We start from the raw sequence: 20,506 nt of genomic DNA on the forward strand, positions 1-20,506 counted from the left end.
TGATACGGTCAGCCAAACATCATCTAGGTATGTGGACTGTCAGTAAAAGACTACCAATAGTGACTTACAACATTATTTCTATAGGAAGAATGAGTTTGGAGCTCGGCTCAAATAATTAACTTATCAATAAACTTTGGCGTACAGACTTGCAAATTTGGAATACTAGCATCTGTGACTGTGGGTATATTCTCCATAGATTATTTGCGACAGGCATAGAGTGCCATGGCTGCTGTGTAGAAGGGTGGCAGACACTGGTTTTATAGTTGTTGGACTAAACATATTACAGATTTAAAATGTCCAGTAGTTCGGAAATTGTCAGCATTATCGGTACATAGTATCTGAGCTCAAGACAGGGCAGCATGGAGGATCAAAGAAGCAAAGACTATGACCAGTGTAGTGATTCTAGTGGGGACAAAAAGGGTAGTTCTGATGCTATAAAAATAACAGCGTGTGTAGCTCTAGTCTCACCGAACAGTTAGGGCATAACCTGAATGCACAAAACCTAGTTTAATCACAAACACTGTTGCCTATGCAACACAGTTACAAATTTACTAGATAGTTCACAGATTGCTCTATACGTGGTTCACACATTCGGAATGTTAGGAACATCACCATTTCTAACATTTTATGGAGAAGTTTAAACCTGAAGCTCAAGGAAAACTTGCCACATTGTATCCAGATAGCAATATTCAATTCATTCCTTGAACTTGCTGACTTATAGATCACTGGTTCCAGAGAGGAAACTGCTGCAGCTAAAGCAGCATGGAGTTTGAAAGAGAAAGTGGTGAGAGGGAGGTGGGGGGCAGGGGGAGGGTCAGCACAGCAGCAGTAAATTAGTAGTGGGGGTGGGATGGGGGTTCAGTTCTGTATCACTGATTTTTACCCTCTGGGCTATTCATCCCTTTAGCACTTTCTGGGGTCCCATGCTTGTCATCTAAGACTCCAGAGACCCAAACCGCACCTGGGGAAATGGCTCCACCACTGATTTCACACCCAAATGCTCCTCGCTTTTGGTGATTTTCAAGCAGGGTAATTTTTAAAATGCTGTAAAGAATAGGAGCATCTGCTACAGATGACCAGCGAGAGATGTCGTGTTAGTCAGGGTTCTCTAGAGTCACAGGGCTTATGGGTAGTCTCTATACAGTAAGGAAATTTGTTGATGACTTACAATCTGCAGTCCAACTCCCAACAATGGTCAGCAGCAGCTGTGAATGGAAGTTCAAGGGTCTAGCAGTTGCTCAGTCCCACAAGGCAAGCAGGCGAAGGAGAGAGAGAGTAAATCTTCCTTCTTCCAATGTCCTTGTGTAGGTCTCCAGCAGAAGGTGTAGCCCAGCATAAAAATGTGTGTCACCATGACTTTAATCCCAGATGACCTTGAACTCAGAGATCTCCCTGTCTTAATCTTCAGGGATTCATAGCCACTATGCCTCAAGATCTCCATGCCAATATCCAGGTTAGAAACTTGTATCTCCCAGCCTCCAGATTAGGATCATTGGTGAGCCTTCCAATTCTGGATTATAGTTCATCCCAGATATAGTCAAGTTGACAACCAGGAATAGCCACTACAGACACTTACTGTGCTTTTACGATGCTAAAAGCATGGAGAGGCCCTGGACTAATCCGGCTCAGCACTTGCAGCATTCAAAATCATCTAGAACCAAGTGCCAAAGTTGTCCCTTGTTTTGTGGCACACTATTAGCAGTGAGAGTTATCCAGTCATCCCATGATTCTCTAGAGGACTGCCTACCATCTGTAGGAGTTGCCTGGGGTGCAGTGGAGAACATATAAACAGGCCCAGGTTCTCAAGGAGCTCACGTTCATGAAGAATTAAGTATTAATTAAATTAATATCTGCTAAGTAAATACTAGGTAAGGGAATCTAAATTAGGGAGCATGAACTTCCATTTTTCTTGTTGTTCTTGTTTTTGTTGTTATTATTATGTATGTATGCAGATGATGATGATGATGATGAATGGATGAAGGTGTCCTGACCATTATGTATGCGTGGAAGTTAAAGACAAATTTTCAAGAGTTGATTCTCTCTTTCCGTCACGGTTCCTGGGATCAAGTTCAGGTTGTAGGGTCCATGTAGCAAGTGCCTTTACCTGCTGGGCAATCCTGCCGGCCTTGGAGTTAAGATTTCTAACCAAAGATGAGACTACAATTTTTTTTTTAATAAAAGCCTTAAGTCTGAACTAAGTTTAAGTGGGTAAATTCAGTATGTCGACCAGTACTGGAACTGATCTGTGTAAAGAGTGGGCAGCTAGCTTAGTGGCTACACCTCAGAGATAAAGGGAGTGAGTGTTAAGTTCAAGGCCTGTCTGGACTACATGATCAGACTCTATTGCTTAAAAATAAAAACAGGTGCCAGGCCTGGTGGCGTACGCCTTTAATCCCAGCACTCGGGAGGCACAGGCAGGCGGATTTCTGAGTTCGAGGCAGGCCTGGTCTACAGAGTGAGTTCCAGAACAGCCAGGGCTACACAGAGAAACCCTGTCTTGAAAAACCAAAATATTAAAATTAAAATTAAAAAATAAATAAATAAAAATAAAACGGGGCTTAAAAATGGGCAAGAAATGTTTGCAAACTAAACATCATTTTTTATTTTATTTTAGTTTTTTTTTGGGGGGAGACAGGGTTTCTCTGTGTGTAGCTGTTTTGATAAGGCAGCTGTTTTCCGTCATCCCTGCTTCTGTAACTAACCCCAATAAAACTCACTGCTCACTAAGCTGGACTCTGGGGGGATCTTTTATGGAGTGGGCAGACTTCTGTGTGTCCTGTCTCCCCAGGGAAAGTCTCTCACATAACAGAGCAAGATCTGAATCACACAGAAATCTTTAATAGGTACCAATCTACATAGAGCATCTGATTATTTTGCAGATTCAGGGTTCTACTTAATGGCCAACAAAAACTTAGACAAAAACGGACATTTTCTTAAGTATGTCCAAAGCATATGTAACTGTTCCAGGATAACACAGAGAAAACATGCAACCTCCACCCCAATCTAACCTCCACAGCAGCCCACCCCCACCTCTCTTGAGGGCTGTATCATTTTTCTAAACATTTTAAATATGCAACACAATCCTGGCTGCTCCAAACTTTCCCATACGGGGCTGATCTTGATAGCTGTATGCTCTAGAGCCGTGGTTCCCAACCTTCCTAACGCTGCGCTCTGGTGATTCCCCAACCATAAAACTATTTCATTGAATCTTCATAACTGTGATTTTGCTACTGTTATGAATTGTAATGTAAATATCTGATACTGCCGATGGTCTTAGGGGGGTGGAGACCCACCGCTCGAGAACCACTGCTCTAGAGACTCAACTGAGCCAGTAAAATCATACAGAGGTGGGCATTTAGACCTGACCCACAAAAGGAATGCAAAAGTCCTTTGGTTGTTTTGTTGTTGTTGTTGTTGTTGTTTTGGCTCGTTTGCTTTCTTTCTTGCTTTCTGCTGCTTATTTGCTGTCTAGATGGAGACATCAGAAAACCTGCTGCTTGCCTGTTCGCCCTGCGCTGCTTCCCGTCTTTTCTACCAACACCTTTCCTTGCTGCGTCCTTCCTTTGGCAAAAATCCCCTGTATGAACACTTTGCCACCCTTGTGGCAAAGTGTGAGCCTTCCGTACAAAACGTGCAGACTGGAAGTCACTTCCATAGTAAGTACTGCGCGACAGGTACATTCACGGTGCTTCTCTCTCCATCCACCTTCCTTCGTACCAGCATCAAGCACCTCACAAAGATTAAAAAGTTAGCCTCTATTAGCTGAAGGCACTTAAGTGACAAAGCGAAAAACCATATCTTCTCAATAGCTTATAGGAGAAAAAAAAAACAAAAAACAAAACAACAACAACAACAACAAAACTCCTGACTCTGTATTATACATTATACCAAGATTCTTAATTAACAAGAAAGATGGGTGTCATGAAGGACCAAAATAGGTGCTAACAACGAGTTTACAAAATGTTATCTTTTTTAATCTTTGCAGAAATCCTATGAACTAATTTGTATTTTAGCCCCCCCCCTTTCTGGATGAATAAACTGAACCACAAAATGAAGTTCACTTTCCTAAGGTCACAATGCTGGTGAGGCTCAAATTCACCGTACTAAAACCTTTAGAGTTCACAGGCTTAAGCCCTAGACTATGTGAAAGAAGTCGACAGAAAATCATATTTAAAAAAAAAAAAAAAACCACACACATCACTACCACCTCCTGCCCCTCCACCACAATCACACTTACACAGCGTGCTTACATAAATCATTGTTCTGAACGCACAACGATGCCAAAACTTACTTCTTACCACAACCTAGCTGAGTAAGTGTGACTACTTCAGAGTTTGCAGAAACTGAACTCACGTTTTTGTTCAAGGTCACAGTACTAATGAGATGCACGATGGGATGGGATGTAGTCTGGGGCATCCTGGTCCCCATGTCCAGAAGCCCCGACTCTAAGCGGCTGCTCACCGAAATCCGGAGAGCACCAGGCAGCCTGGGGCATCTGCTCTTCAGAACCTCGGAGGCTGGAGAGTGCCACCTCAAAGCGCAGAGCCAGAACTAACCCAAAGTCACCACGAACAGACCAGAAGGTTTTCATTCAGCCTTGATAAGAAGGCAAAAAGGTAACACACTTGAGCAAAGGTTCATCCAAGATGACACTTTAAAGAGAGAAGGATTTTTTTTCTTTCTGGAAAACTCAGTCAATTCAGAACCGAGAAGCTATTAGAGTGTCTTCTTACAAATCCTTCTATAGAAACTGGTTTTGTTCTTGCAGCATCGGGGTTTCTTAGAATTCCCTTGGGGGGCTGTGGGTAGTTGGAGGAGGAGGAACAAAAAGAGAGGACCTTGGTCCCTGACTTCACTTTCAAATAAGCGGCTCCGCTGATGTATTTTACATGCTGGGCTTCCCCTTGTGTTTTTCGATGAGATTCTGGTCTAAGCCGGCAGCCCTCCTCAGCTGTGATGCCTTCCCACCTCTTCACCTCAGTATTTCTCCTTTTGCTTCTTGCCTGCCACGTCTACCCATGACCATGCTCTGGTCATTCTCTCACCTGACCCTCCCATTCCTCTCCCTCCTGTCAATCATCACGAGCTAATGCTTACTACGTGGAAGCTCTGGTTAGATATTTGTGTATCCGTTGCGATGTGGAGTAAATACTCCAGGGAACTGAGTTCTGTTACATCAATCCCATTCTCAGAGCAGGAAACCAAGGCTTCATTTGCCTACTGCCCAATGAATTCTCACTAGATACGTAATGGAGACACTGAAAATCTAGTCAGCCCACTCCAAAGGCCCAGCAGGCTACCCTACCCTTCACACACTTCAATACTGTTCCAGTTCCCACTGGGATTTTGTTCAAGACTCAGTCTGTTGAGAACAGAAGACCAATAGGAAGAACCTTTCTCTCTGGCACAGCTTTTCCAGCAAGACCTGGACACCACTGAGCACTGCCTGTCACAGCACAGCAGCATCTGCTCGCAGTGCTGAGACTGTTGGATCCGGTCTCCCCTTGTTGCCTGGACACCACTGAGCACTGTAGTCCATGTCACAGGGCAGCAGCATCCCCTGTTGCCTGGACACCGCTGAGCACTGTAGTGACTGTCACAGGGCAGCAGCAGCCCTTGTTGCCTGGACACTGCTGAGCACTACAGTCTATGTCACAGGGCAGCAGCATCCCTTGTTGCCTGGACACCACTGAGCACTGTAGTGCCTGGTCACAGCGCAGCAGCATCTGTTCGCAATGCTGTGACTGTTGGCCAGGTCTTCCCTCATTAGAGCAGTTCTCAGAAAGAGACCACATTCCCTGCTCTGGGCACAGAGCAGGAAGATGTTTAATAATCGATGTGAAGAGCCTTTGTAGGTAGTCGGGGCATCTGCACTCTAGCTTTGACCAAACCTCTGAAACAGGTGCTGTCACTGCCCCATCCCCAGCTTCCTCAAGAGCTCACATGGAAGGAGTTTTCTGGCTCTGGGAGCAGGCTAGGCTATCCTGAGAAGTTAACCTTGCACAAAGATGGTCCAGCACTGCTCCGGGTAAATGCAGCACTACAGTCTCACTGGACGGAGTTTTCTTAAGTCCAGGACCCTGCTTTAGATAGGGGTGGTTGTACTGCAGGAGTCTTGGCTGTGTACCCACTGTGAATCCTGCCAGGGATCCTGGTCTGCAGACAGAGTAAAAACGCTGGTGGACCTCAGGACAGTCTCAGGCGGGGACAGGTGGGCAGATAATCCAAAATGTCTAGGTTTCCTTTCCACGGGAGTGGGGGAACTTTGGAGAATGGAGACTTGTCTCTGGAGTGGCCTGAAGGGACTGGGTTCCCAGAGTGCACAGCAGAGATGCTTTTCTGGAATTCACCCTTCTTGAGTGACTTTTCTCTCTTCATCCCATTTCCATACTTGCAGTGTTTCGGGGAGGGAGTGTGTGATGGTTTGTATATGCTCGGCCCAGGGAGTGGTACTATTAGAAGGTGTGGTCCTGTTGGAGTGGGTGTGGCCTTGTTGGAGCAGGTGTGTCACTATGGGTGTGGGCTTTAAGACCCTCATTTTAGCTGCCTGCAAGTCAGTATTCTGCTAGCAGCCTTCAGTTGAAGATGTAGAACTCTCCGCTCCTCTTGTACCATGCCTGCCTGGATGCTGCCATGTTCCTGCCTTGATGACAATGGGCTGAACCAGTAAGCCAGCCCCAATTAAATGTTGTCCTTATATGAGTTGCCTTGGTCACGATGTCTATTCACAGCAGTGAACCCTAACTAAGACAGGGTGTCTCAAGCTTTTGTGATAGGAGGGGGTAAGGGAGTCTGTGCTATGGAAAGCCACACTAATTACCTTGTCACCTCACTTCCTCATTTGCCAGACAGGATGGCTCCATAAGTATCTCTAAGGCTTCATCAATGACACCTACAAAAACTTCAGTAGCAAACTAAGACTGACCATAAACTTTATTTTTTTCCTAAAACAAACAAACAAACAAACAAACCAAAAAAACCTCATTTACTTTTACTTTGCATGTGTGAGTGTTTGCCTGCATGTATGTTTTATGTACTGCATGTCTGCCTGGTGCCCAAGGAAGCTAGACTAGGGTATACGATCCCCTGGAACGGGAGCTAAGGATCACTGTGAGCTACCATGTGGATCCTGGGAACCAAACCTGGGTCCTATGGAAGGGCAATGTATTAGTCAGGGTTCTCTAGAGTCACAGAACTTATGGATAGTCTCTATATAGTAAAAGAATTTATTGATGACTTACAGTCGGCAGCCCAATTCCCAACAATGGTTCAGTCGCAGCTGTGAATGGAAGTCCAAGGATCTAGCAGTTACTCAGTCTCACACAGCAAGCAGGCGCAGGAGCAAGAGCTAGACTCCCTTCTTCCAGTGTCCTTATATTGTCTCCAGCAGAAGGTGTAGCCCAGATTAAAGGTGTGTTCCACCACACCTTTAATCCCAGATGAAAGGTGTAGCCCAGATTAAATCTCTTTAAACTCGGAGATTTAATCTTCTGGAATCCATAGCCACTATGTCTCAAGATCTCCATACCAAGATCCAGATAAGGATCTCCAAGCCTCCAGATAAGGGTCACTGGTGAGCCTTCCAATTCTGGATTGTAGTTCATTCCAAATATAGTCAAGTTGACAACCAAGAATAGCCACTACAGGCAGTAAGAGCTCTTAACCACTGAACCATCCCACCAGCCCCAGAGGTCACTAGTTGTTAATGAACATCCTGCATCATCTGACATGCATCATATCATCATATGTAAACGATGAGGCCTTGTTTCACCTACAGTAATGTGGAAGGTGCTCAGGGGCACAGCAGAGGCCTGGAAGCAGGGCTTTCGTGGAGTGCTTTAGGATGCAGGGATGGACTTTGCCCAGGTCACTTCCTCAAGGTGAGCAACAGGCGGTGACTGAGGCCTGACAATCACAGCCAAGTCAACAGAGGGCTAAAAAGCCATTCTAGCTCCAGACTCCCCATGAGGCTGGTAGGGCAGAAATTTGCCTAATTTCTCCTTTGGCCTCCTTACCTCCAACTCTCTCTATGAGAGAGAGAAGGGGGGGGGGCAGTTACAGAGGCCCGAGGAGGATATTAGGTATTCTGTTCTTGGGTCTCTGCCTTACTCCTTTCAGATAGGATCATGATTCCTGTCATTGAATCTGGAGCTATGAAACCTCAGTGATTCTGAGATCTTTACCCCCCTTAGGACTGGACATACACACACACACACACACACACACACACACACACATACACACACACAGCCAAGCACAGATTTTTCCATAGGTATCAAAATCTGAACTCAGCTCTTCATCCTTATACAGCAAGCAGTTATTTTCCCAGTCTTCTCCTCCCTGCCCCTCTTATACAAAGAGTGCCACCTTTCCCCTGTGAGAACCAAAGCTGTGACAAGAAAACTTTTAAGTTTACATATGAACTTCTGTGTGGAACTTTACCGACAGAGGCAGGAGGCAGAGCTGTCCTTTCTTGACGCCCTAGAACCCACAAGTGAGCTGGGGAGAAAGAGAAAGGCAGCGGGGGTTTTTAACAGAATGGAACAAGGGAGACACAAACCTGTTAGGTTTGGGGTGCAGTTTCAGTTTCTGAACAAAGCAAGAAGTACGTGAAAGGTCGGCTGGTAGGGCCAGTGAAACTGAAAGCAGAGAACACAGCTGAGGTGGCCAGAGACGATGACATAAGAGAAACATCTGAGGAGAGCTAGACCCAGCTCCCTGGCAGGCAACACAGTGGGTACACAGCCAAGACTCCTGCAGTACAGCCACCCCTATCTAAAGCAGGGTCCTGGACTTCAAAAAACTCCGTCTGATCCACAGAGTTTGGGCCACGAGATGAGAGGCCAAATGTCATGTGGAAATTCCCAGTTAAGTGCAGGGTTGAATTGGTTCTACTGTGGAGCCCAGGGGGGATCCCCTGGGTGCTGCCACCAGAAAGGACCTTTACAGTGAGTCTTCCTGACAGCTGAAGGGCAGGGAGGGGCCTGGGCTCCTGGTGACAGTCAGCCTTGCTCTCTGGAGGGAAAGCTGGTCATGGCCATAGCTTTGCTTATGGTCAGCTCCTCCACTGCACTGTGACCAAGAGGTTGGAGGTGTGGCGAGTTAGAGGCACTGAAGTGACTGATACTTAAGGTGATAAGCTGTGGAAGAGTCTAGAAGAAGCCAAAGGGGTTGGTTTTACTTGAAAGAGGGTGGCCCCACCGAGAGAAGGAAAGTATCAGATGCCAGGACAACACACATCCCAAGGTGGCGCTGAGAACGGGCAGAGGGGTCAACTCGCGTAGGGCCCTCTGGCTTCTACTTTAAGATGGAAATAGTTGGGTAGAGTGACATAACCTGACATCCCTGCAGCCCTCTGTTACTCTTTAAATGTGAAATGTCTCCTCCAGGTTCACGTTTGTGCACTAGGTCCACAGTTGCTGTCGTTTTGTACTGGAAAGTCGGGGAACTTTCTGAAGCCTAGCTGGAGACTTGAGGTCACTTGGGACTTGAGGTTACAGCACCCTCTTTGAGGCTGCCTCTTCCTGACTGCTGTCACACTATAACCAGCCACTGTATGGTTCTTGTGCCACAGTGGAGTCACTCCGCTCACCATCCTGTCACCTTGCCTCCCCTGGCATGACAGACCGCGGTCCTGAATGCTGGGCCACAGTACGTTCCCCTACATTCTCTCAGTCATTCTGCCACAGCCATGAGAACAACTAACACGCTTTCTATAGGATTTACTTTCTTACAAAATATTGACTTCACAACCTGACCAACTAAACATGCTGTGAGCTCACTACCTCAACCCTAAGCATGTAGACTGTGAGAGAAGGCGCTGTTTGGCCACTGGTAAAGGAACTAACCAAGTCTCACTTATATATAATTAACACAAGGAATCAATAACACACCATCTTGGGAAGAGCCTGCGCTCCCTTCATAAATGACGGTGTGAACCCAACCCCCAAAAACAGACAACAGAGGTCTATATAACTCACTACTGTTAAGGGCAAAACAACAGAAGTTTGTATCTCTTTGGGACACTTAGATGATGTCCCCAAACCGAATTCTATTTCTCACTTCTAAAGACTGATGCCAAGAGTTAAGGGATGGACACAGGCGCAGCAGCCGTGTGGGAAGGTTCGAATGCGTGGGTTTCGTTCACAGGTCACGTGCTCAAGCAGAGTATCCAAGAGAGGCTATTGTTATAATGAGACTGAATCAAGGCAAGACGTTTGGGAGGTAGGAGGTGAGCAGAGCCTGCTCAAGGCAGGAAGGTAGCTGTGAGGAAGAACCAAAGGGTCACTGTACAGTTGCTCTGCCACCAGAGCTTTCCCTGATCCAGGTGAGTCTTGGGTGTGGCCTCTGTTTGCAAAACTGTTTGGAATTCACTGGCAAAACTAAATATGACTTCTATGTATGGATCTTTGTAATGCACCAGCAGTTTGTCACTCACCAGGCTGACCTCAAACTCAAGAGATCCACCTGCCTCTGCCTTCTGAGTGCTGGGATTAAAGGTGTGTGCTACCATAGCGGCTGACTCCTGGTTTGGGTGTCTCTTTGTAATACTTAATGAATTCACTAACTCAAACTATAAAAAAAAAAGTGACTTATGTTTTTAAGGGGGAAAAATGGAAGTAAGGAAAGGATTATTGAGATGTGATTTGAACAAAATGAATTCTTCTGTTCCTGGAGGGAGGGGAAAGGTATGTTTGGGGAGTGGGGTGGCAGCCCAGGACCAGTCGACAGATATGTCAGCAGAGCTGAGGGTCCACTCTCTCTGGAAGCAAGGCTCCACCGTCAGCCCTGTCATCACAAAATTCACAAGTCCATTGTGAGCTTAAAACTGCCATTTAACCTCACTGACTCTATCCCTTCAGTGTAAAAAGCGGGCTGCCCGTATAAATCGTATAAATCGCAGCTGCCAGGGGTTAAGTACAATAACACAGACGTCACACTTAGCACAATGCTTGAACAGCAGCAAGCCCTCAATAAATGTCAGTGCTTGCTGGGAGGCCGGCACTGCCTGTGGAGATCTTAGTTTCCACAGCCATACATCGGGGGCAGCCACCCTTGGGAAATAATATGGCATAGAGAAGTCACATCCACAGACAGGAATATGCCTGGAGAACTGGGGTATCTCATATCATTCACCAGACACGTCAACAGCCCTGTAGATGATTCCAGCCGCAAGCTTTTGAGTCTGCCCTGTGAATACCAGGTGGAACAGGGACGGGCCACACAGCCACATTCCAGACTCTGAGAAATGGTGGGAGATAACAGGTGATTATGGTTGTTTGAAGTCATCACGCCTTGGAGTGGTCAGACCATGGGGTGAGGGTGGGAGTCAGGGGTAAGATGAACAAAGAACAATAATCATAAAAACTATGTAGTCTACAACCATAGAGTTGACTCCTTCCATATGGGGGAAGTTTGAGGGCAAGGGGAATTTCAAGCTACACACACACACACACACACACACACACACACACGGGGGTGAGGGGAAGGATTGAGAATTAGTCTGTGTGTGTGATGTAGTTGGGGAAAGGAGTTCACAGGAATACATAGGTGTGCACAGGAGTGCCAATAAATCAGTTTTTCATTGAGAAGGAACTGGGTGACTGTGTGTGCCAAAAGTACTGTGTGACATTCTGTTAGGGTATTATGGAAAGTCTCTCTGAGGATGTAACACCTCTATTAAAACTTGCAGGACTGAAGCCATGGAAAGACTCGCGATAACAAGAAATAAGACATCACAATAAACGTGAAGGCCCTGCCTGGGTGGGAGGAGGCATGGAACTCTACTCTGAGTTTCCACGATGCCAGGGGTGCTCAGATCTTTTGATACACAGTACGCATGGACGGACATTGCTTAGAAAGTCAGAGCTATCAAGGACTGGGTACTGGGTACTGGGGTCAAAGGTAGACAATTTGCCTAACAAGTGCAAGGTCCCAGGTTTTATCCTCAACACACACACCAAACAAAACAAAACAAAACAAAACAAACAAAAAAGCAGACCATATCAAAACTTGAACTTTATAATGCAGATGCACGATTCGGGGCTGGGGCAACGGCTCAATGGTTAAGAGAGCTTTTTGCCCTTGCAAAAGAGCTAGGTTTGATTCCCAACAACCAAGTAGTGGCTCACAACAACCTTTAACTCCACTTCCTGGAAATCTAATACTGTCTTCTGCCCCCAGGGTCACCAGACATGCACGTGGTGAGCAAATATGCAGAATTCTCAATACACATTAAAAAAAAAAAAAACTTCTTTAAAAATTGAATGTGGGACTTGATTATGTTTTATTTGGAGTTTAGCGGTAGCACATCTCTGCACTGGGCACTCTTCAATCCCCCGAATCCCTTGGCACTTTTCCATTCCAGCTTTTATCAGTATCTCACTTCCTCTTTTCCCTCTCCTCACAATGTCCACGCTGTGAACTCAGGCACCACCACGTGGAGACGCCCACTGCGTCGTTGCGTCGTTCAGTCACATGCACCATCTTGCGGTCTTGGGACAGACTTAAGACTTCACATGGAGCGCCTGGCCAGCAGGGAATGGGAACAGAGGTATACAGATAAGGAAAGCCTCTCCATCTTATCTCCATGACTGTGGTGGCCTCCTTCAGTCAGGGCTTCCATTTCAACCTCTGTGCTTTGCTTTTCAAATCCTTCTCTTCTCACAGACTCTTGTATCCAACTGTTTACTCTATGGACTTTCTTTGGCTACTGTAATGAATTACCCAAGTTAAATTTTATTATTTTATAGTTTTATGGTCAGGTGTTGGCGGTCCTTGCCCTGGCTCTTTGCTGGAGGACACACTCACATCTTCAGGCCCAGGCCCTCCTTCCCCCATCTTCAGTCAGCAACAGTCATTCTTCCACAGCTGCCTCAGCGTCTGACCATCGCAGGAAAGTTCTCTGCTTTTAGGAATGAGTGGAAATAGAAGAGGTACCCAGATAATCTCACCTCTCCAGGTTAATTCACTGACATTCGCAACGACCCTCCCACCACCTACGATGACACAGCCACGTGTTCTCAAGACTGGGATTCGAAACACTTGAGAAGCTCTGTTCTGCCTTGAGAACCAGACTGTGTCCCCGGCTGGATGGTTGACAGACATCTCTTAGTTCGTATGTTCAAACTGACCTCCACTCCTCTCCTTAACATGACACCTGCTATCTTCTTCTCCTCCATTGTCCTCCTCCTCCCCCCGCCCCACAGGAGTATTTATTTCTGTGTAGTCCTGGCTGTCCTGGAACTTGATTTGTGGACCAGGCTGGCCTCGAACTCAGAGATCTGCTGGGATTAAAGGTGTGCACCACCTGTTTCCTTCATTTTAGCTGATAGCAGCTCCATCCTCTAGATGTTCAGGTCTGAATCTGAGCATCTTTGGCTTCTCTCCCACATGTATACATTCCAAGTCACAAAGAACAGACCATCTTTAAAATATATCTAGACTCTGGACACTTTAGTGTCTCCATTACTACTGATTTGAGCTGCTGTCACCTTTCGAGGGGAATCCTGCAGTCATTTCTAATTGCTCTTCCTGCTTCTCCCCTGGAGTCTATTTTCAGAGCAGCCAGTGAAATTATTTTTTTAAAAAAACTAAATAAGTCGATTGATTGCTTTTGTGATCAAAATGTGTAGTATCCCCGAAGCTCACTTGGAATAAAAGCCCGAGCCCTTTATGGTCTCCATCCTCCATGGAATTCCTTTTCTGGCCTCAGCCCCCACTCAACCTCTTGTCTTCTGTACTCCTGTCTCAGCAGTCACCTTGCAGCCCCTCTAACCTCCAAGCTACACCCCTTTGGGACTTGGCTCTTGATTTCTTTTTGCCTGGGGCTCTCTCTCTTGGCCAGCTCCCTTATCCTGTGGGTTTTTTATCACTGATATACCAAATCTCCAAAAGGAGGTGTGATGAGAATCAAAGAACTCAAAGAATGCCCAGTACTATCTCAGTTCTGTAGGTCGCTGTACAGTTGGGTCCTTGCCTTACATTCACAAGTGGGACCATTTTTTCAGCCCAGTGAATGAATCTTTCTCTAGCTGCTCTGGTGTTTTGCTGGGTCCCTGGTGGCAGCAAGGGGGGAAGCTTATCTATTTCCTCAAGGCTGTTGTTCCCTGTCCTTATGCTTCCCCACGGACCCCTTTATGCTGATTTGGAATCAAACCACTCTAACCTCTAGACACGTCCATCCACTAACCAGTGTGATTTTTCTCCTTTAAGGAAAATCTCCTCTTGTAAGACACTTAATTTTGATTGCATCTAGAAAGTCGACTACAGCCAAGCTCTCTGCTCCCTATTCATCTTGGATCCCTCCTTTTCCAATTTTCCTATTTCCATAGCCCTCATGGCCTTGTGAAAAACATAAAAATACTCACTATGCTTACTGAGACTCATTCTCTGCTGGCTGAGATAAGAGTGTCTGTTACTTATGACAGTATGCCAAAGACAACCTATCAGACAGCTCAATGCTTAGTTCTTCGAGGAGTGTCCTAACCTAGACTAGCTCTAAACCCATGTCTCTAGGGCTTTACTGTTGTCAACGCTTCTTTGGGTTCCAACGGTTTGGAACCACCAACCAGAAGAGATTCTGCACTGGTGGCAAAGAAGGTGAATACATTTCCTCTAAGTGTACCCCGTAACTGTTGGCAACAGCGTCTACTAGGCTTGATCATCATGGAGAAAGGGGTACAGAAGGCCTGCTGAGGGAACAGATCTAATTATAATTTCTCTGAGAATAAGAATGGTTTTTTTTTTTTTTTGAGGGGGATGGAGGAGGTGGGGTGGAAGGATGGAGGGGAAACTGTGGTCAAATGCAACATACGAGAGAATAAATTAACAAAAAGAGGCAGAATGGTTTCTTTTAGACCATTATCCAAATACAAAGCCACACAGATTGAGTTCTAGAATTCATCTTGTCTCAACGTCTTTAGAAAACAAACGGACTAAATTAGTAATAAATGTGTTCTAAAAATCCCTGTACCGAGTGCTCATTTAAAGGATCCTGAGAAATGAGGGGAAGCTGCTTAAGTTTCAAGCACAGATTGCCCCCAAGGAGCTTTTGAGACTAGAGAGAATGGGAAGGGGGAGGGCCTGGGGTGGGGGGGGGGCATGAGATGAATATGGGCGGGTTTGAGAACCAAAGGCATTTTAGAGATAAAACCCAAACTTTATAGAACACAGAATGAAGCTCAGAGAGGGTGAACAGCCATCTCACCTCACACAGCTGGTCGGTGATATGACACGTCAGATATTTCCTACTGCTGAACAAAATAGTGAGAAAACTCAAATCTCTTATCCCCTCATTGTTTTGTTGTTGCTATAGTTTTGGTTGGTTGTTTTTGTTGCAGAGTCTTATGCAGCCTAGGGCACTTCTAAGGTTGGCCTGGAATTCTTGACACTCTGTCTCTTCCTCCCAAGTGATGGGATTATAACCACCACACCTAGCTTCCTGCTGGTTCCCCTTAGGCAATGCTCATTTAATGATCGGATTCTCTACTTTAGAAGGCTACATCTATCTGGACTGCATGTTAACAGTGAGACACTGCCTGAGAGTCTTACACTTGTCCCAACTCTCGGTCAGGATGCCTCACTTCAGGGGCAGTGCTCTTGACAAGGGACAGTCCCCAAGGAGCTTGGCCATAAGTCTTGTAAAGTCACAGTGGCTCTCGGAGGGCTGCTTAGGACCCAAGGGCACAAGGGCAAACCACCCATCAGGAAGCCAGAAGGGTCAAATGCGGTATTGTCTAAATAGATTACCTAGATGCTAATGGGGAAAGATGACCAACAATGCAAGAATCTTAACAGTACTTGTATTTATAGACACAAGCTTGCTGCCCATAGAAAGACAAAAATGAAGGAAATCACATTTTAAGAGAATAAATCATATATACTTTTAATGAGACTCTCACATAACACAAAAGGCAACAGGAATTGATGTGAAATAATTTCTAAATTTATCAAGCCACCATGCACTGCATTCTGAATTCCTATCATAGGAAAAGAGAAATGGCATAGTAATGCAGACCTCTATTTAATATAAGAGGCCAGAGACTATTTGCTTGGTATTTCTCAACAGTCTTCCATTCACTATTGCGCCGCTGGTATTTTCTTAAAAAAAAAAAAATCAAGAAATTGGTTTAATAAGGGAATATACTCAGAGTGACTTATTCAATGGTAAAGCATCACTGTTAGAAGGATAAAAGTATGTATTTTTGGATCCACCAATCATCTAGCCTCACCATGGTTACAGGCTATGTTTCATAACTGTCCAGAATCACACTTGAGTCAAAATGACCTTGGTAGTAATTTGAACCAAATCTCCTATCTTATACTCAGAGAAACTAAAGCTTAAAGAGGACGGGCACATTAAGTCTCCTCACTCCAAAGGATCAATGTGGACTCATAACGCTTTATGACCTCAATGTCTGCACCCCTAAAACCTGTACACTGATATTGTAACCTCCAAGGTGAGCCTGCAGATTAGGCCTTCTGAAGGCAGTTACATCATGAGATCATAGCCACGAGATTAGTTACAGCCGAGATTCACGCCTGCCTTTACCAAAGAGAGCCCAGAGACTAGTCCATCCTCCCATTCGACACAAAGCAGAGAAACCAGGAGCCCTACCCTCACCCCAGACCAATCTGCTCACGCCTTGATTTGGGCTCCCTCGCCAGTAGAATAAACTTTTGTTGTTTGTTAATCTATCTGGCTTATGGCATTTTGTTACAGAAGCCTGATTACACTAAGAAATCACTGCAGAGGAAAAAAAGGTAGAAAATAATTACAATTTCATCTGTAAACCATAAAAAAAGTGTTTAGGTGGTTAAAATTTTCATGCATTTCCCCATGATTGAAAAGAAACTTCTCTAACTTATTTTTATAGTTAAAATTTCAATGTAACTTGAATATAGGTGGGTTCCATACTGCTTCATGTGACTCTAGGGCTTTAGACTATTTGCTTTTAACCAAACAGGCTGTACGAAAGACATCAGATAACCCATGTGGACTGTGCAGACCTCTATGAAGATTTTTGAATTCTTTTCCACCACCCCCCCAAGACAGGGTTTCTCTGCATAGCCCTGGCTGTCCCGGAACTCACTTTGTAGAGGTGGGTGGTCTTGAACTCAGAGAGGTGTCTATCTCTGCTGCCTGAATGCTTGGATTAAAGGTGTGTGCCACAACCGCCTAGCACTTTTTCTAGGTGTTTTTTTTTTTTTTAAGATTTTTTTAAAATCTCAGGTATTTAATATTTATGATAGTCTTTGCTGGGTTTCAGTTTCTCCATTTTTTGTACAGATAGGTATATATCCATATACACACACAGATATACACAGTGTTTGTATATATTTGGGAAAAATTTTTATTGACTTGTATTTGGCAGGAAAAGACAGAATAAAAATTAAATCAATGTAATTTTAGCTAAATATTTCTAAAATGGGATTGATCTTAAAACCCCAACTAGACATGTGCAGATTCTCAACACTTATCTAGAAATCTTATTCATTTGCCCGGCATTTATTATACATACTAAATAACTGTGCGTTGGGCTACAGGTTACAAACTTAACCACCACAGAATGTGAGTTATGGGGGAGACAGGTGTACCAGGCCATGGTTGTGGCACAGTAAATGTACCAACAGTAGGAAAAGAATGAAGGGAGGTGGCTAAGTACTGGGTGGATGAGGGGCAATGTTGATAGCAGTCTTTAAAAAAGGGTAATTTTGGCAAGCAAAGATAACGGGTTTCACAGGGAGGTTCCTATATGCACAAAAGCCATGACCAGAAATGGAAGGGCTTAGTCAGGTGCTGCAGAATGCAAGGAATGCGCTGTCCCCTGGTCTGCACCCATACCCCAGAGGCCATGTGCTTGATGGTCTCACTATCAGGCCACTGTCCCCCAGGTCATCAGGCATTTAACACTGTCCAGCAAGCACTCACCTCCCTTGTGCCAGCGAGCCTCCTTCTCTCCCATTGCTTTTCCAAGCAACAGGGCACGAGGATGGGAAACGTAGACCAAGCTCAGAAGGTCCTAAATGGTACTCTGTGATTTGGGCTTTATTCTCTGATTAAAGGTGGGCACAGACATAGACAAACTTTTTTTTCTAAGATAAAAGATAGAAATTGGAGGGGGGGTGGGGAAATCATTCTGGATTTCAAATAATGAGCGACTAAAGGAAGTGGCCATGAAGAAGATAAAGGTTCCCTTTGTGACTGATAGTGAAAGGGTGGAGAATCCCAACTTATAGAGACAGAAAGAAGACAGACAGACAGACAGTCAAACAGATGGATGACAGGGGATGAGAATGCATGTGCATGTACACATAAGCTTGTGTATGTGCCTTGGTACACATGTACTGAGGTCAGAAGACAGCATAAGGAAGTTGGTTCTATCCTTCCATCATGTGGGTTCTGAGGATCAAACTCAGGTCACCATGCTTGGAGGAAGCACCCTGGCACTCGGAGCCATACTGCTGGCCTCAAGAATCCCAACTTATTAACAGCACAACCATATTCAATTTTAATTCATGAACCTTGAGGTGTTGAGAGATCCGAGAAGTTGTCATTAATATGATATTAATTACTTCTTCTTTTGCAACAATAATAGAACAGCTGACTTTTGAACCCAGGCCTATGGTTTTGGGCAAGCTGAATCATCCCTCTGTCAGGAGCACTGTAAGTTCCTGAGTTTGACAATGGTCCTTCTAACAGGATGTTAAATCACCCAATTTAGGGAGAGGAGCAAGAAAACATACAGAAAATATTCTAAAACTTCCTAAGTAGTTGTCAAAGGAAACATGTAAATGATACAACTGTGGCACTGTACAAATTTCAGCAGTGCATATACTGACAAATGATCATATAGAGAGATTGTAAGATGTAAACATAGACATTTCTAAAGAAACCTCAAAGCTTCCAAGTTGTGTTCACAGTACATGGACTTCCTGATCTCATGGTGCAAGGACAGAGAACCAAGGGTCTCCTGAGCTGAGGGATACCTAATTCATATTCACTTCTCACTTCAGATCTCCTTCCTATATCATGGGGCATCCTCTAGGTACTTAAAAAAAAAAAAAAAAAGGACCATTTTTCTTCTTGGGTTTGTTCCCATGAGAGCCACACCCAGCTCATCTCCAGTGACCTCCTAGGAAGAATCTCTTCTTCACAGACGACATCCACGAAGGTTATCTAAGGCACCTCCTGGATTGCTACAGAATCGACACAGGAAAACTTTGAGCCATGACTCAGAGTCAAAGCGTGCTCATCTCGTGGCAGCAGTTTGTAGAACCCTCTTTGCATAAATCAGAGGCATGTATAGGTGACTCATATCTATCAGAATACACTTCAGGCCTTGGCCCCTCCCAGCTCAATCACTGTCACTACAGATAGGTCCAGGCGCCAGCATTTCCAAAAGCCAAAAGATGATTCTGAAGTGAACGCGAGGCTGAGACTCAGACACTAACCAGACCTTGCTAACTAATGTAGCCTGACTCCCCACCCCCACCCCCAAAGGCAGCCTTTGGGGCAGACTCTCAATCCCTTCCCTGAAGATGTTCTGCCATCCAATGATTGTGGAGCACAATCAACTGTGAAAAGCACGGGCAGACATCTCTTGTATCATTTGGGCAAACTGACCTGTGTATGTCAGGGGCAGGTCATTAAAGCAGTGTTTCTCAACCTGTGGGTCGAAACTCCTGGGTGGCGAGGGGAGGAAGGGGAATCAAAGGACTCTTTCACAGGGGTAGCCTAAGACCATTAAAAACAACACACAGATATTAACACTGTGATTCATAACAGTAGCAAGATTAGTTATGAATGAGCAGTGAAATAATTTTATGGTTGGGGTTCACCACAATATGTATTAAACGGTCTCAGTGTTAGGACGGTTAAGAACCACTGCCTTAAAGATGACACTAGCCTACTCACATTAAATATGTATAAACATAAAATAATATCCCAGCAACCGGCCTGGGCTTTCACTGACCATGGACAGAGTATCAGAAGCAGGTCCTGGTCGATTCCTTCTGTACCCGGCTCAGGCGGTGATTCTTTGCCATACTGAATGGAACCATGGAGAAAAGTTTTGTTTATAACTTGCCACTAAAGGTTTTCTCTGATGTTCATAATATTTATCTATACCACAAACATGTCTTCTTTTCCACAATTTCTTTAGCCAAGAGTCTAATGCGCCAAGGCCTCTAACCTTGGGGAAGCATGATTCTTACGACCCTTTCTTGAATATCTATCATCTTTCTTAGAGCTCCTTTGGCGGTTTCTGGTGACACCAGCTGCAGCTGGAATTGCTGTTCTTGGTGAATTCCTGGTAAACCTTAGCTGAGAGACTCAGACACACCAGGGAGACCAAGCTGGAAGGCAACCTGAGGGTGCAACCCCCGGACCCCAAAGCGGCTGCACCAAAGGTTAAGACGTAAGGATATTACAGTAAGGTCAGATCTACTTGAATTTCAATCCTAAAATCTCTCCACAGAAAATCTGAGATAAAGTCGTCCAGGT

General features: G+C 45.0%; 1 protein-coding gene across 1 annotated transcript in view; it reads right to left on the reverse strand.

Annotated features, from left to right (window-relative positions):
• Pcgf5 (polycomb group ring finger 5) overlaps positions 1–20,506 on the reverse strand; it is a 112,076-nt gene that overhangs the window by 75,989 nt on the left and 15,581 nt on the right. The window lies entirely within an intron of this gene.

The sequence above is a fragment of the Mus caroli genome, unplaced genomic scaffold (assembly GCF_978045245.1).
Source record: "Mus caroli unplaced genomic scaffold, Mus_caroli_1 scaffold_20, whole genome shotgun sequence".
Lineage (NCBI taxonomy): Eukaryota > Metazoa > Chordata > Mammalia > Rodentia > Muridae > Mus > Mus caroli.